The sequence below is a fragment of the Chiloscyllium plagiosum genome, unplaced genomic scaffold (genome assembly GCF_037043375.1).
Source record: "Chiloscyllium plagiosum isolate Xiang-an unplaced genomic scaffold, Cpla_swu_hap1 HiC_scaffold_6, whole genome shotgun sequence".
NCBI classification, from domain to species: domain Eukaryota; kingdom Metazoa; phylum Chordata; class Chondrichthyes; order Orectolobiformes; family Hemiscylliidae; genus Chiloscyllium; species Chiloscyllium plagiosum.
This window is the reverse complement of record NW_028270144.1, coordinates 70,988,783-71,002,519: the sequence shown is the minus strand read 5'-3', so window position 1 is coordinate 71,002,519 and position 13,737 is coordinate 70,988,783. Positions and strand designations below refer to the sequence as shown.

The following is a 13,737-nucleotide window of genomic DNA, read 5'->3' as shown; positions in this document are numbered from 1 at the left end:
TCCAACTAGATAGATGACCATTTCCAGGTATTAGTATGCATTCAGAAGTTTCACAGAAGAATTTATTAAGTAGAAACTACTACTAAATAGGAGAAAGTGAGGACTGCAGATGCTGGAGATCTGCAATCCCGAAGAAGGGCTCATGCCCAAAACGTCGATTCTCCTGCTCCTTGGATGCTGCCTGACCTGCTGCGCTTTTCCAGCAACACATTTTCAGCACTACTACTAAATAGAAAGTAATGATATTTAATAATGCAGTGATTAAAGTGGTTCACTTCTAAACACCAACTTGTGACTTCTGGTTGACTGGGTGTACTGACTGAAGTTGTTCTTCTACCTTCACTTTCTTTCTGTGCACTTAACCACTTAAAGCTTATTAATTCTTACAAGCCACAGTTTGTGTTAAATCTTCAGTTAAATGTTCAGGATTCCAAAGCTATCAATATCTTTTAGTTAAAATACCTCCTAGTTAATAGAGGATTTTAATGACACAGTCATGCACCCACAGACAAAGAACCGCTTGATGTCAGTGACTTTCATTCACAATAATTAAACGGAATATAGTATTAATGCCTTGATTACAAATTACATAGCTGAACCATAACTAAAATTGAAACATAAGCTGAATCCTACAGTATTTTAAGAACAATGTCCACTAGTGCAGCTGTGACCAGGGGCAACTGGTTCATTTAGAAGCATTGAAATCAACAGAAGTTCCATCAGTATTTGCCATAAGTCTCCCTGTATACTTTTGCAACTTGATGCAACTATAGAAAACAATAACACTTGCAAAAATATACCAATAACCAAATGAACTCAATTAGCAATTAAAGGCAGTTGACAAAACACACTTGAAACTTACACAAGTAATTAATTCTTATTAATTTTACAGGGTCCATTAATAGCATTGTGTGCATCCTTTATGCTGCTTAACAAGTGTTTAGATGTGTAAAGTTAGAAAAGAATATTTGCTGGAACATTGAGCTCCAAAATGGCACTGCTGACACTATGTCAATGTTGCATACAGAATGAGACCATGACCATGTATACCAGCTATATATACTGGGAGATGGTCTTGCAGGAGTAATGTCAATGCAATAGAAATCCAACTTATATTGTGACAACTTGGGTTTGAATCCCACCATGCGGCTGTTGCAATTTAAGTTCAATTAATACGTCTTGGATTGTTCAAGCCAATTTCATTGATGATGATTTTGTCAACTGACATTAATTGTTTCAAAAAAAAAAATCAAGTTCTCTACTGTCCTTTTGGAAGAAGTTCTGCCATCCTTACCCAGCCTGGTCTCCTGGTCCTAGCAAACCTCTCAGTACAAGGGCAATTAGGGATGGGTAACAAATGTTGGTCTTGCCTGCGACACAAACATCCCATGAAAGAATAAAATAAAACATATCTCTAGCAATGGATCACTGCATTTACACCTTTGAACTGTTACCCTCACTAAGCTAATGTCCAGTGATTTGTCCCAAAAATACATTGTGTACATCACTTTGGATCCCAAAGGACCCTGCTGGTGCCCCAGCATGGTCACAAGTGAGCCCAATTTCTGGTCCTTAATATTTCATCTACTTTGAAGGTATTATTTTGATTTTAAAATAATACAATGTTTCAGGGAATGTCACCTATACATTACTTGGTCTTATCACTGGTGGTGTGTCAGAGACAAAAAGAATGATAGTTATAGATTATATTATTTGCTATCATGTGTTTCTCAGAAACCTGAAACTGCTATTGGACAGAACAGACAGTGCTCTCAGCTCACTCATGTTGCAGCCTGTCAAAAAGATTGTTCTGCTTTTCAGCCAAATGGATAGATATTGTGGAATTTGTTAAATTATCTTTCAGCTAAAGCATAAATTATACAAATTTAGCAAACTGCTTATAGCACCATAAGTAGAATTCTTAGTGTGCACGTTATTTACAGTGTGTGAAAAGAGTAAATTAAATGCTCTGAAAACCTCCCCTCACTTCCTCCTTTCTCAGCATCTAAAATAAGCAATAACCTTGCAGACTCCCACTGAATTGTTAACATTGCAACTGCATGTCTCTACAGGCACCATTTTAAGGAATTCTGTGGATAATCTTCTCTTTCTTGCCCCAGTTCAAATTTTGTAATGAAGCTATTCAGTTGAATGTTTCTGCTGATTAACTGTTGTTTGGTACTTGGCTAGCTGCAAACCAAGGAAGGAATCATGTGCTTCTGCAGATCTTAATGCATAGAAATGCAAGTTTCAGTTGGTTTATTGACCTGTATCTTAACAGTGCATTTTTATTACAGTGAAGAATTTTACAAAAGTGATTATCCAAGTTAGGATAGTCATCCAAGTTATTGCTCATACTATTCCACATCCTCCAATCTGATGGAGTTAGAGGTGAATTTCAGCTTGATTGCATCCAACACAATTTCTGGAAAATGAAGCAAATGATATTGTGTTGTTGCTGTGGCACCATGTGAATGATGTTTGATGATCTTGTAGTAAATCATGGTCAATTCAAGGGAACATGTATCAGATGTAAAGTAGGTGGAGTCCCAATGCTAGAAAACGGTTCTCCTAAATGCTCAGGAAACTTATTAACTCAAGGGTTTATGCAGAGAAACTTCAGTAGTTTTCTATCAATATTCATCTGATATGATAACAGAAATGCGACACCTGGCAACTACATTTTACTAAATTTACAATGTAAGTGTAATAAAGGAGGAAAAAGTCCTCAGGAATAGTGAGAGAGTATGTACTATTCAACAAAGTGTATTTAATATTTCCATCCTCAATACAACATTTAAACAAACAAACCAATATTTAGTTTCAGGGTTAATAGAAAAGAGTTACAAAACACCGAAAGATTGAATACAAACATATATAAACTTTAATATTATAAATTATCTTGCCAAACTTTCCTTGCAAGAATTTAATCTGCACTTCTGCATCAATATCACAACTATCCAAGATCCTAAATCATTGACAGCACTTTGTATGCAGCATGTAACATTTCAAAAAACTCTGCCCATGTTTCTTCCGTTATCAACAATGGATAGAAAATCAAAGATAAAGAGCTCACGATCAACACATTCTGCCATAATCTGTTCACAAGTTTCCCTTAAGTGACTAAACTAAAACTTTAAACATCAACCCAGCTCTCCTAGGTTGTATGTAATTTGAAAACAAAACATAAGATTTATCCTTGTATACTTAGGGATACAAATTTGTTTCAAATCAAATATACTTTAAACCACTAAAGTATAACAGAGAGGAAAATAATTGGGAATTAAACTTGTCAAACAGCTACATTGGATTGGTTTGTGATAATGAAGTTGAAATAGTTGGCATTCAACACCTTTACTCCAACAAAGCTGACAGCAACTTTGGGAGTCCACAAATGCACAGAATGATGCAGAAAACTGAACGCTATTTCCAGTGATTTGACATTCTCCACATTGATGTACCCAATGCACAAACACACACTCACCCCCTAACACAATCATTAGAAATCAACTGAATTGAATTCTTGGACTTTGACCTTCCATTCCTGTTGTAACTTTCACTGCTAATGAGATGCAACTAGATTTTCTAACCTCATAATTACTTTCAGACATCTTGAGAGACCCCGAAAAGCTAATGTTATATTTGTGGAATGTCAAATATCTCCATTGTGCCTTTAATTTTTCTAAAGTTTGCTTATCTTTAGTTTAGTTTCTATCTTAATCCAAACATATTTCAGTGGCTGAAATTTTCATTTAAAAGTGAATGATATTGAGTGTTTTAAACTTTCTGTGAAACTATCCCAATTTGGTTGGCTCCTTGCTGATTCACTGCTGCTGCTGTTAGGAAACGGGTGAACTAACTCCCAAAGATCTGTAGATCTTTATGAATAGCTTTCTTCAAAGTCAGTGGCAAGTGCCATTGTTTAGTTACTGTTTTTGTTTTTTGCCATTGTTTACCTATTATTTACTTATCCATGCTACTTAACTCTGTGATCTGCCTGTATTGCTTGCAAGACAAAGCTTTTCACTGTGCCTTGGTACACGTGACAATAAATTCAATTCAATTCAATATTAGTGAATCTGACCTCATTATAATAGTTTCCCATTCTCCCATGTTAAAAATCACACAACACCAGGTTATAGTCCAACAGGTTTAATTGGAAGCACTAGCTTTCAGAGTGCCACTCAACCACCTGATGAAGGAGCGGCGCTCTGAAAGCTAGTGCTTCCAATTAAACCTGTTGGATTATAACCTGGTGTTTTGTGATTTTTAACTTTGTACACGCCAGTCCAACACCGGCATCTCCAAACCATTCTCCCACCTGCTGGAAAGAAACTAAACAGCAATAATTCCTGACAAGTAAGTGGGAGCAGTTTCCGGGTGACTGCAGCTCACTGAGATCCTCTGGACCTCCACTTTGGACAATTGGCACCAACATTTCAAGGCACATACCACAGGCAATGGGCACTTTCACAACCTATCCATGAAACGTGACATCTGAAACATACCAGATTTTACTGACAGTGAGGGAGGGTACTGGCCAGAGGTTCTCAAGTAGTTGAGCGGACACTGTCTCGAGCAAAGAGTGTCTGTGGAAGAAAGAGACCTCACTGAAACAGGGAAAGACAGTCAAAGGATTTCCACAATCAGATGGGTACTACAGACTTAGTTGCATGTAAATATGCTGTTTACCTAGTTTAACCTTACGGCACATTTACAGTACTGTCCTGCACTTCAATGCTGCACTTTTGTGTGCACCAGCACCTTTCATTGCACTGTTGCTGCAAGGACACTTGCTATCCAGCTCATAGATTCAACCAGGATAGATTTCAGTGCTCACTCACTTTGTTCCTATGCTGTCTCACATTGCATTGTGTTTTAATATACTTTACCCCATAGAGCTAATTGCCAAAGTAGCAAGCACCTTCCATTCCCCATAGCCTGCATGTGGTGCAGGTGCTGCTCACTTTATACTGGGACTACAGAACCTCATGCAACACAAAGCACCGGTCGGGCTCTGTATCTTCAAAGTTATGCATGTTGTTGGTCAGACCTTTGCTCAGACAGCTAATGTTGAAAACTTTTTATGTATTAACAGAAGTGGAAACAGATTGACAATGAAATGGCACCTGCACCACCTATGTGCTCTCAGTGCACTCTTCTTTCTCTCCCTTCTGTTATCTCTCAGCACAACCCTAGGGTCTGCTCTTGGGGTGGAGGAAGCCTGCCCTATGGTGGAACCTGTAGAATTTAGGGTTTTGGTTGGGCAACCCCAGAAGTATGTGTGTGTCTAGAAGGTTCAGATATGCTGAACATGTCCTCCCAAAAGCAGGTACCCCCGCCCCCACATTGCTTAGGATGCCAGGATGCGTGTCTGTGGTTGGGTGGGGGGGGGGAGGAAATGGTGGAAGGTTTGTCCACCCCAGGAGTGTCCTGAGAGCATTCCACCTCCATCTGTGTGCCTACTGGCACAGCCCTGTCTCCTAGTGAGGAGGAGGCATCTGCAGTGAAGTTGAGGTCTCTTAGCCCCCTATTGCCTTACTGTTGGTGCTGGGCACAAATAGTTGGAGAAATGGAGTTCAGGTTTATGCACATGTCCAGCAGAGTCTGTGTACTGCACCTAACTCTCCAGGGCAGCTGCCAACTTGTCCACAAGGGTTGCCAAACACTCGCATGCCATGGGCAGCAGGATCCCAACTGTGTTGCTATAGTTTTGCAACCTTTATGTCAATTAGCACCCCCTGGAAATATGATAAAAAAAAAGATAGTGAAAACAGGAAATGGAAATGTGACACGAATGTGCAGAGATGCATTGTTAAGTTGAGAACATTAAAACATTGTTCAACTTGTATAGATGGAACCTTACACTGCAGCTAACTTTAAACATTTTTAGTCAACATGCTCAGACACATTGTACATATCTGGTAGGTGGGACTTGAACCCAGACCTTCTGGCTCACAGACAGTGCCACTAACACTATGCCACAAGAGCCTGAAATGAACTACTTTTGGACTGTATCTGACTACAAGTATTTTTAATCAACCTGTTCAGATGCATTATGACACAAGTCAGGAGGAACTTGAGACCAGACCTTTTAACCCAGAGGTAGGGACAGTGCAACTGTGCTACAAGAAATCTGCAGTTCACTTTACCCAATCTAGGCCTTTTTCAAAATTTTAAGCCTGTCACCAATCACCCATCTGATTAATTTAAAAAATGAATGTATTATAAGCACTCCCACTAGGGGCAGTGCAAGAACAAAAAATAGGAAGGATAGGGAAAGAGACAGGGATAAAATCAGAACAGTCTCTAGATGTATTTATATTTTCTAATCAACCTGTCCAGAGATGTCATTACACACCTTTGGAACAGGTGGAACCTGAACATGGGCCTCCTCGCCAAGAGATAGGACACGGCACTGCAGCAGTCTACAGGTGTATTGATTCCAATGGAAGATGAGGTTCAGTTGGTTCCCAAAAGGGGCACAAATTCAATGGAGCAGTCTGATTGCATTTCTGCCTCAATCTGTATGGATCTGCTGTAGTCACATGACCTTTACCATGAGTTGCTGACTGGGGCCTGCCACCTTGCAGCTACTTTCAATAAAGTCATAGCATAGGCTAAACTGTTGACTTGAGAACTTGAAACATACTCATGTTTGCTCATTTATTATTGATGTCCGGGCTTCATTAACATGCTTCATTAAACTGCTGCCACTTAAATTACTCTTTGTCAGTTTTGGAACAACAAAGTTGGCTTATGTTATAAGCCATCCATTTGTACTTGTTTCTGAATCATAAAGAGCCATGTTCACCTGGTTGCACATCTATGGGTTAATAGATTTTATGCTTCAAGAAAAATTACAATGAAGAAGAAATGAAATCAGGAGATATTGAATGTCTTATTATGCAGTTTCACAGATCCCTATAATGGGACACCAAATGCCAGTGAGTCTCCTGCCAATATTTTCTCTTTACCCTTTATTTTATTGGTCTTTAATTATGCCTTCTTAGTGTAATTATGCAGAAAATGATTAGAGTACTATCTTAATCATGGTATTGCCATTTTCTGTAATGTGCAGAGCAGCAGTAGATTTTTCCTAATATCATTTATTTGGCTTTAGCATTTATTTAATTATGCTCCCAGTTATTTTCCACTCAAAAGCACTTTTACAGGATAAGGTATAAATGTAGCCTGGCTGTGAAGAAAAGTGGTGTTTCTGCAAACACAACTGATGCTGTGTTTCATCCCAAGTATAATGTAACAATAAACAATCATTCTACATGATCCTAGGTTTACAAAGTTAAAAATCACACAACACCAGGTTATAGTCCAACAGGTTTAATTGGAAGCACACTAGCTTTCGGAGCATCGCTCCTTTATCAGGTGATTGTGGAGTACACAATTGTAAGGTACAGAATTTATAGCAAAAGTTTACAGTGTGATGTAACTGAAATTATACATTGAAAAACACCTTGATTGTCTGTTGAGTCTTTCATCTGTTCAAATACCATGATAGTTTCACTTCTTTCATGTATAAATCACAAAATTTTTTAAAAGTTGCATTCTCAGGTTAACTGTAACAATTGGTGTTAGCTAGACAATATGTTGAAGGGGTTAGCCCCCTGTGTTCTCTGTCTGTGCCATGATGTTTAGATTGATTCTAATCTAAAAAGTGAGATAACAGAGTTTTACATGAATCATGCAGTTTTTGAGCAAAGTACAATGTAACTCTGCAAATATACATACATATTCACCCCACAAATGTATATGTGTGCATGTGGGTCTTTGTGTTTGTGTGTTTATCTGTCTGAGTTGGGGGGTTGAGTGTGAGAGAGAGTGTATATGTGTGTGTGTATGTGAGTGTAGAGTATCTTAAGTCTGTGAGGGGTGCATGTGTGAGTGTGGGAGTGTATATGTCTGTAAGGGTGTGTGTGAGTGTCTGTGTGCGTGTCTGTGTGGAGGGGGGGGTGGGGGGTTGTGAGTGTCTGTGAGAGAGAGTGTATATATGCGTGTGTGAGTGTAGAGTGGTCTAAGCCTCTGAGAGGATGCATGTGTGAGTGTGGGAGTGTGTGTGTCTGTAAGGGTGTGTGTGTGTCTGTGTATATGTGTATTCGCGTGTGTGTGTGTAGCGCAATGGTGGTCACCTGTAGTGTGACATCAACCCAAGGTAACTCTGTTATCTCACTTTTTAGATTAGAATCAGTCTCAATACCATGGCACAGACAGAGAACACAGGGGGCTAACACCTTCAACATATTGTCTAGCTAACACCAATTGTTACAGTTAACCTGAGAATGCAACTTTTAAAAAAAAGTTTTGTGATTTACACATGAAAGAAGTGAAACTATCATGGTATTTGAACAGATGAAAGACTCAACAGACAATCAAGGTGTTTTTCAATGTATAATTTCAGTTACATCACACTGTAAACTTTTGCTATAAATTCTGTACCTTACAATTGTGTATTCCACAACCACCTGATAAAGGAGCGAGGCTCCGAAAGCTATTGTGCTTCCGATTAAACCTGTTGGACTATAACCTGGTGTTGTGTGATTTTTAACTTTGTACACCCCAGTCCAACACCGGCATCTCCAAATCATGATCCTAGGTGGTTTCAATGGAGGATAACACTGTACACACAGACAAAGCGAAAAGGAACAAACAGAAATTCTGTAGACAACAAGAAGCACCTCATTCGAGGTTGATGTCATTGCCCTTTACAGATGGTGAGGAGGTCACGATTTCTGAGATAGAGTTTTTAAATTTGGAACATGAGAGATTGTTACAGTCATTTCACAATGCAGCTCGGAACTTGTAACTAATGGTAGGAACTGTAGAAGTTTCAATATCCCTCATTGATAGAGAGTTTATTCAAGGTATCAAAAGATATACAGGGAACTTAGAATAGTTAAATGGAAAATTACCTGTAAGTTTCTAACAGAACTACTGTAAAGCCAATGTCATATGTAAAACATCGACAACATAAATCTCTCAAGGCATATGGAATATGTACACTGTTACTATTAATTTGTAGGCCTTGGGCTGTAATGCAAATTCAGTAGATCTCTTTGGAAAATATGTCCAATTAGTGTTACAAACCTCTGATTTATTTTTAAATCTGCATTTTCCAGTAATCAATGGAAATAATCACCCAAGTTTTCACTTTTACTGTAACAAACCAGCTAGAGTTAACACTGACTGAAAACTAATAGCTGAAAAACCCACTCCATGTTTATACATTCTCCACACTCAGTGGATATGTCACCTTGCATTTAAAGCCCAAATTACATATGGCAAATAGGCTCGCTTCTCTCTGTCCTACCAAAGCAAGTCTCTTAGTCATCCTTAGAAAGTCCATTCACTGAATCTTCAGAATGTAAACAAACTGACTACTAGCAGCACAGCTGTTCAAATAGGAAAACTGTTCTCACTAGCATTCTACTTGGGGGTTGAGATAGGAACAATCCTTACCTGTTTGGCACAGCTGCTGCTGTTTTTATTTTGCTTTTAGGTCTCTCTCTTTCTCCTTGTCTGATTGAGACTGTGAGCTTGTATCCAACAAGACCAACTGCCCCTTTTTTTGTCTCAACTATCTTGAGTTTACATGGGCTTCTGTCGTCATGGTCATGAAATGTTATGGGCCTTTCGCTGGCAGATTTCAATTCAATTTTACACCATCCCCTACTCCAGGATATACTGTTTACCTCAAATTGAAAGAAAGCAGTTTAAAATATAACTGCTTTATATAGTTTCAGAATCATAACCTGTCCCTAAAGTTAATATTAAAATATAATATTGTAAACACTACAACTACCAACATAATACATAAAGTACAGGTAACATTCTTATTTGTCATATATCATTGTCGTATTTAGCATCAGATCTTGGTAACATTATAGCCAACACTTAACAACTAACTGAATATTCGAATCTAAAGTCTAGTTTTTACAGTCTTAATGGTCGTGAAAACAAGAGTTTCTTTTACTAATAATCATTTTAATCTCTATGAATCTGTGCAGAAGATCTCCTTTTTCATTTGGAGTTGGCTGTATAGTATTTCCATGTCCTTGGTTAAAAGCTCCTTAAAATCTGCATTGGATCATCTGGACCCTGGAAAAGTATTTCTGAATAGTAAAGGCTTTACAATTGATTTGCTCTGGTTAACTTTTCCAAGAACAACAATGCTAATTACTGGCAATCCAGCTGGCTTCTGCAAGTCGACAGCTGTGAATTGTAATCCAAGGACCAATTCCTGTGCTATTCATCTTTACCCGTGGGTTGAATAATTTATTTTGCTCTTCTTTAAAGTTAATCAATAAATCAGGGTTACCACATTCTAAGCTGAAAATGTGTTGCTGGAAAAGCGCAGTAGGTCAGGCAGCATCCAAGGAACAGGAGAATCGACGTTTCGGGCATAAGCCCTTCTTCAGGAATCCTAAAGAAGGGCTTATGCTCGAAACGTCGATTCTCCTGTTCCTTGGATGCTGCCTGACCTGCTGCGCTTTTCCAGCAACACATTTTCAGCTCTGATCTCCAGCATCTGCAGCCCTCACTTTCTCCTTACCACATTCTAAGCCATGTTCTGAACCACTCTGTTTAGATATTAATTTCTGATTTCCATTTTTTCCACGTCTGCCTTTTCTTTTAAGTCTGTTCAGAAAATCTCAACCAGCTACATTTCTAAGTTATCATTCTAGATAATTAGATTCACCTTGCCATGTTTCAATTCAGATCACTTCTATCTTTAGCTTTCTTTACTACCTCAGTGTTCTTTTCCAGAAGATACAAGTTTCCCACTGCTTTGTTTTATAAAGGCTGTTTATATTTTTGTTTAGTTAAGTTCCTTGTAACTTCTTTAAGAACTTTGACAAGGTTGTCCCCCAAGTATGAGTGTTTCAGTCTCCTTTGAAAGGTCATTCACTCCACCTCTGTGCATATTTGTGAGTTAATATGCATCAGCATGGCACTCTTTGGTGACTTCTGGATCTTTCAATATCTCCAAGTTCCACCTCTCTAGCATTCTGCTCAATGGATAACACAGAAACAGTCTCTTTGCCTCAATTGGCATAGTAGTCATTGTTTTCAGTTGGTTTTCTGCTCCAGGTGACTATTGTCTGACTGTGACTGAGCCTGGATTTTCATTCATTAGTCAGAAGTACGGAGTTGGGACATTTCCAAGCTCCACAGCCTTGACAAGGAGGAAAATGGCTTGTAAGTTTCTAACCAAGGACACAGATCTATTGTAAAGCCAATGTCATATATAAAACATCTACAATCTGCTGTACAGATTGATGAAATGCCGGAGGTTGTGGGGTTCTTTGGGAGTTGGGCCAGAAGACCCAGAACACATGCAGAGGCTACTGGATTCAGAGGCAGATTAAGCAGAAAACCTGTCCAAGTACACATGCATTGTGTTGCATTTTTTAAAAATCAAAACAACAAGAACTGTCACTCTAGCCCTCATTCCTCACAAACTCTAACTCCCCTGCACATTCCTCATGCCTCATGTATGCCAACTCATGTTATCTTAAACTGTGCAACTAACTACCATAACCCCTAGCACCCCCCATGCAAATCTATGCTTCTTCACCCAACTGTATCATCCATTCTATTCCTTATCACAACTTAATGCCAAATCATGCTCCCAACCCTTTTTCTTTGCGCTTACACTTATCATGCCAACCTATCCAATAGCCACCAAAGTCAGACCTCTGTACTGAAATGAAAGTGTACCTGTTACAAATGCACAATCCATCATAAAAACAGGCATAAAAGTTCCTTGTCCCACTTCAAAATGTCTATGACCACTTAGAAATGTCAGTCTCAATCAAACAATAACATGGCAGGTACTTCATTGTGGTAGCATTAGATTCTGAAATCCATCATGCAGCACTAATCCAGTATTGGTAGGCATCATGCTTATGTCAACAGAGTGAAATAAGAAGAAATTATTTTCTTTGCACTTCTTACATTTACCAAAGATTTAAAATGATGTTCTAAAGGCCTTGATATATTTTAGAGTTCCTCTTGATAGTTCCTCTCAACATGCCTTTTAATACATTTGCCAGTCCCTCCTTATAGTTCCAATGAGGTTATCCACTTTTTACACACCATCACACCTACATTTAAAAATTCTAAATGGCACTATGCTTCTCCAAAAAGGCAGAGATAAATTTGATCCTTATTCGCACAGGTTACATTATATTAAAGAGGATTCAGTTGGCACAGTTTAGGTACTTTTAATTTTGTGCAGAGATTCTTGATCTGAGCCTCACATTTATTAAATTAATTAATATGCCAGAAATATGCAGAAGAAAGAAAAAATATAACAAAAAGGATTTTAAAACTGAACCTCATTCCATAATCTCAGTTTTATCCATTATTTTTATGGTGTCAATACCATATCCCTCAAATGCATGCACTATTGTTCAACGAAATGTGTACAGGTGAGAAAATGATTTATTGTATAACATTTTGCATATTTATTTTTCAACACTATAAAAATGTGGTTACAGTCAGTTCAGCTTTAATGTGGTAGTTCCGTTCTTGTGCAAGCCCGTGTTATAAGAAAATCGCGTAATAGCAGCATCATTTAAACCAATGGGCCGGAATCACGTTATAACTAATACACACATTAAAGTTTGCGCTTTAGAAACAATGTCCCCAATTTATCAGTCGCATTATGGTGAATCAGTGTTAACAAAATGTGCATTATAGCAGAATGACCTGTACTGTTACTTTCTAAAAATGAGTAGAGCACATGCAAAGATACTCTGGACACTAGAATATCACAGGTTGAAGAAAATACGTTAGGACTTAGCTTTCAGATGACTAACAGAGATGAGATAGTAAACCAGGGATCCTTATTAGGTCTGGATTCATCAAGTTATACATGAAAATTGAATCCAGGCATAAACAAAATTGATTTAGATGAAGGAAGACAGAACCCTAACTCAGTCCTTAAGCATTGTCATTGCAAAGATATATACTCCTGCAATCTCTCCACACTAAGCTCCCAATATGACACACATCATTTTGAAGAGATTGAAGGAAAAGCAAATTAAAGGAACAGACACTTGTATCTGAGAACAGACAATTAGCACAGTCCTTAGCCACAGGTCATTCATGGTTTCACAGCAAGTGTTTCTCTGTAAGTTCTAGTGTGTTATCTCATGAAATTCTCCAATGCTCACCTCATTATGTATGCACCCACCTCTCCAGAACTGTGCTTGCTCTATTGTATACTCAGCAATGGCAGAAGAACTCACCCTTGCTGAGACCTAATAGGAGTTCTGCTGCTTGCACCATATATAAAGCTCAACTGTGCACATGGTCAAATGCTGCCAGCTAAGAGTGGCCCTTTTCAGTACACATGATGATTGGAAAACATGAAAGAAAAGCTTCTGAGGGCACATAGGTGGCATGGTCAACACTTCATTGTAAATAGAAACTCACATTCGTTAATACATTGCCACTTCATACCATTACTGGTCTGACAGACTGTCATAGTGATAGCACCTCATGAATCCAGCCACACAGGCTACCCATCCTTACAGCCACGTCATGTCAGGACTCTAAGGGACTGTTACTCTTTCCCTAATGCCCAATGTAGTGTAAGGTCTCATCACTGTTCACAATTGACCGTGGCCCACACCCCTGACTCACTTGGAGGTAAAGCCATGACTGATGAGTGACTGGGCCACTGACTGATCTCAGTGCAGTTTTCAACTGAGT

The 13,737-nt window shown here is 38.6% G+C and overlaps 1 protein-coding gene across 6 annotated transcripts in view; it reads right to left on the bottom strand.

Moving 5' to 3' along the window:
* LOC122550643 (neuronal PAS domain-containing protein 2-like) overlaps positions 1–13,737 on the bottom strand; it is a 122,124-nt gene that overhangs the window by 82,832 nt on the left and 25,555 nt on the right. The window contains exon 1 of one of the 6 annotated variants that reach the window (XM_087988097.1): positions 4,509–4,527. The exons of 4 other annotated variants lie outside the window; for them this stretch is intronic. The gene's annotated coding sequence lies outside the window, so the exon portion shown is untranslated. Of the gene's footprint in view, positions 1–1,294; positions 1,345–4,508; positions 4,528–13,737 lie in introns of those variants that run through there. One more of the 6 variants, XM_043691705.2, reaches the window with a different exon arrangement.